The following is a 4,619-nucleotide window of genomic DNA, read 5'->3' on the forward strand; positions in this document are numbered from 1 at the left end:
TTTTCTAACTCCCCTGCCTGTGAAGTTCTAGTCCTGCAGGCTCAGACATTGTGTAAAGAGAGGATTCTGGGCCCTTCCCTTAACTGTCTTGCTGGCCACCTTAAGTTAGTTGATGATATCCTTATGTAAACAGGATCCTCCTGCACAGAGGACTTCCTGGGAATTACACACAGTGTGCAGGAAACAAAGTGTGGTACCTGCCCCACCACCACCACAGTAACATGTAGTCTGAAAACCAGAGCACATCTGCAGGGTAGCTAGTGCTTTAAACTAATGTCTGGNCAGCACTCATGAGAAACCATCACACCTATACTTGCCTAAACTGTCAGCTGCCTCTCTGTAATCCACTGCTGGAGTTACAATGGCCATGACCCATGTCTTCCCGCTTCCCACTGGCACTGCTTTAGTTCAGCAGTTCCATCCTTTTTCTGGACTCTTGGCATAGTTGTTAACTTGTCTTCCTGTATCCACTCTCCCCTTACTATAACTCTACTCCATAAATTTGGAGTGTTGGACTTTGAACTATCCTGTAACAAGATGCTTGTTTCAAATTCACCATGCTCCCTTGCTTAAACCCCTCTTAGGGTAGAGCTCGGGCACACAGTGCTTTTCTAGCCTGCAAGAAGCCCCAACACCCAGGAGCTGGAGGCAGAAGGATCAGAAGTTTGAGGTCATCCTATGCTACATAGTGAGTTTGAGGCTGGTCAAACTCACTATGAGTGAAGGAGATGTCTCAGAAACAAAAATGAATCTTTCAAAGGCTCCTCCAGGTTTTACTGATAACTGTACCTGTTACTTTTACTTTAAATTTCTTCATGATACACAGAAGATCCTGGTTCTTATGGAATGGAATNCAGCTCACAGGTAGGGTGCTTGCAGTGTGTAGTCAATGGCCAAGATGTGAACTCCAGCACCACAAGAAAGCAAAACAGCCCCTGAACCGGCTTTACTCTGTCCATTCTCCAGCCATCCTCCCCTTTCCCGCCTTGCTCCCTTACCCTCAGCACTCAGGAGGTGGAGCCAGACAGACCTCTGGGAGTTTGAGGCCGGTCTGGTTTACATATTGAGTTTTCTAACAGCCAGAGCTACATAATGAGAACCCTGTCTACACACATGCAGAGAGAGAGGAGAGAGAGAGAGAGAGAGAGAGAGAGAGAGAGACCACTTTTGCACTTCCTACAGTGCTCCAAGGCTAGGTGTGTTTTCCTTTGCTGGGGTTGTGATTTGTGANTGGGTAAATGAGTAGGTGAGCCCTGTCTGCTCCTGCACTCCACTGACAAGCCCGAAGTTGATCAGGCTTGGTCCCAACACCCCCAGGCTCACTGCTTAGCCTGCATAGTGAATAACCCAGCACTACTTTTTGCCAGGTGGGAGACATGCAGGCCCCACGGTGATGGGAAGTCAGCACTGGAATCGAGAGGCTTGGACNCAGGTTTTCCACCTCCTCGTGTCCTATGTGGTCCACGACTGTAACACAGAATCAGAGCTACTCGTAATCCACACAAATCCTGCAGCCAGGCTCCTGGATCTAGATCATATCCTAATGAAAGAAAGAGTGTCACTATGGAGGTAGTTTGTTTCAGGTTTTGCTGCTTTTGTTGCTTTTGTTTTGTTGTTGTTATTTGTTTTGTTTTAGATTTTTGTTGGTTGTTGTTTTGTAGACAGGGTCTCTTGTGTAGCCCAGGCTGTCTTAGAACTCATAGTCCTGCCTCATCTTCCCCAGTGCTGGAATTACTAGCATTGGACACCATACCAAAGGGCTAGAAGGGGTTAGGGATGGAGGTGAGGGTTAATACCTGCTGTTGAACGGTATTTTGCAAACTTGACAGAGTCTCTGTGTCTCAAGNCCACCTTCTGGCATCTTCCAATCTTTCAGTGTCACAAGCCAGGATGTCCTGTCAGGAAACCTGAGTAACACCAGTCTCTCTTTCTGTGGGTGAGCTGTGTGTGGGTGAACGGGGGTCACTTCCTTGGAAGCTCCTTGCTGCTTCTGACAGGCTTTGCTGAGCCCTGCAAGTGTGCTGGGGAGTGACCAGCCTCCAGAGCCTTCTGCTCTTTGTCCTCAGCAGTCTAAAGGCACTCCAGGGAAGGAAACGTTGAGGTGCATCCTCTCTGGGGAGGAGTGGATTGTTCTAATGTCTGCNANCTGGCCACACTTAGCATCTGTGAGAGCAACTGGCTTTCAGACCACATGGAGCACACCTGGCAGAGGTCTCAGATCACATGGATGAGCTGAGGAATTGTAGCTGTAGAAAGCTAAAAGCTGGATGCTATGGCTGTCAGGGTCAGATTAATGAGTTATTGAGGTTGTGTGAATTAGAGTTTATACTTCAGCTATCTGTGATCTTTGCAATATAAAAGCTAATTCCCCAAAAACACTTAAGAAAGAGCAATAAAGAGAGGCAGAGGTAGGCAAATTTCTGTGAGTTCTAGGCCAGCCCTGTCCACATAGTAGGTGCCAGGAGGAATTACATAGTGACATCCTNTCTTAGAAAGAAATGGGAGTTGAGAGGGAAGCAATGGTCATAAATTATGTTGTCACACACAGTGTGGTGACCTTAAAATGGCTAATACCATGAAAATATCTACGACTTGGTGATGTGATTGGTTTACTGAAAATGGATTTTTTTTTTTTAAGCAAAGTATTCCAGACAATGATAGCCAATTGACAACCCCCTAACAACCCTCACAGATGTCANGGCAGGAATTTGGTCTCATGTTTCTGCCCCCAACTCCTGGCCTCAGACAGCTGCAAATACATATTCCATGTAGCTCCAGTCTCTGAAATACCAAATGGAAATTTACTGGGGCTCTCTACTCAGCCAGACTCTCACACAAACTGGCCTGCCCCATGGGACTCTCCACAGGGCCAGATATTTTATGAGAATGGGCATTCCCAGTTGATTGGGTCAACAAAACGAAACTAAGGAACTGTGTCTTAAAACTAATGTATCCTGTTTAATTGTACACAAGGGACACTCCACTGCAAAGCAAGAGCCAGGCAAATCTCAGGTTTGTAGACTCGGTGAGAATATTGGAGGCTTTTGTGGAGCTTTGTTTTCTTTAAAGAGGGATGACCAGCTGGCAGGGGGCTGGACGCTGCCTTGCAGGAGGAGGGCACCAGCAGAGGAGACAGGAAAACACAGTCAGCAAAACTGCAGAGAGCTTTCCAGGGCTTTTGGAGAAGGCACAGAAAGGAGAATCAAGGACAAGCAGCGGGTTGTTAAGACTGTCGACCTCAGAAAGGCAGCCCAGCACCTCTGCCTCTGGAGTTTCTCAAGTCAGGGAAGAGAAGCAGCTGCTCGTGGCCCTTCAGGTGTGGGCTGTCCTGAAATGGCCATGCGAAAAGCAGCAAGAGTCTAGAGGCCACTGCTGGCTGCACAGAAGGGGCCGTGGAGGGCTCTCAAAGATATGTGACTAAGGAAAGCAAGAGCTTGCACTAGTTTTGCTTTTAAACGTTTGTATATATTTCCATCTTTGAATCAGTAATTTGTTTGCATGACTCAAAATTTAAAAACAACAGCAAACAAATTAGTATATACCTCCCTTTGCCCATCCTTTATCTGGGAATGGTTATACAGGGATAAGTCCCATGTGCATGTTATGCAACTACAGATAACAAAAGTACTGTGTTTCAAAAATAACTCTGAGAAAGATTTTGTGTGTTATTGTTGTTTGTTTTAAGTCAGGGTCTCAGTAGGTATCGCTAGCCAGCCTGGAGCTCACACAGATCTGCCTGCTTCTGAATGTTGTGATTAAAACAATTGTGTCCAGCAAAGCACAGTGTTGTTAGTGGTGATTTTTGAGATAGGGTCTCATTATGTAACTCTGGCTGTCCAAGAATTCACTGTGTAATACAGGCTAACCTGGAACTCACTCGCCGAGACTTGCCTGCCTTTCCTCTGCCTCCCTAGTACTGGAATGAAAGGTAGCTGTTAGAGATCATGCCCACCCAGGGATTTGGTGTTTGTTTGTTTTTAGAAAATCCTTTGTAGCCCAGGATTTACCTTGAACTTGACAGGTAGCTGAGGGGGTGACCTTGAACTTCCAAGCCTTCTTCCTTTATCAGCTAGGTGTTAGAATAGGTTTGGGCCATTCCTGGTTTAAGTGTTGATAGGATAGAATTCCAGCTTTTCTATCAGCCAAGCAATATTCTCTGCTTAAAAGAAAGGAGTCTAATGCCTTAACAGAAAAGGACGCTTGGGAGATAGATATGCTAGCCCTGATCTGAACCTTACATTCACCTGAGTTTATTGACTTGGCCAACAAACTGCAGGATTGGCTTGTCTTTTCCTCACCAGCAGTGGCCTACAGATTACAGACACACAGCACCCTGCACCCCACACCCCTAGGACCATGAAGAGAAACTCTGTCTCAAAACAAAACAAAACAAAAAGATCTCAGGGCTGGAGAGTTGGCTCAGTGGGTAAGAGCACCAACTGCTCTTCTGAGTTCAAATCCCAGCACCCACATGGTGGCTCACAACCATCTGTAACAAGATTTGACACCCTCTTCTGGAGTGTCTGAAGACAGCTACAGTGTACTTACATATAATAAGTAAATAAATCTTTAAAAAAAATCTCACCCTGTCAACTTGACATACCATCTTTATTATAGTC

This window comes from Mus caroli, chromosome 6 (genome assembly GCF_900094665.2).
Source record: "Mus caroli chromosome 6, CAROLI_EIJ_v1.1, whole genome shotgun sequence".
Lineage (NCBI taxonomy): Eukaryota > Metazoa > Chordata > Mammalia > Rodentia > Muridae > Mus > Mus caroli.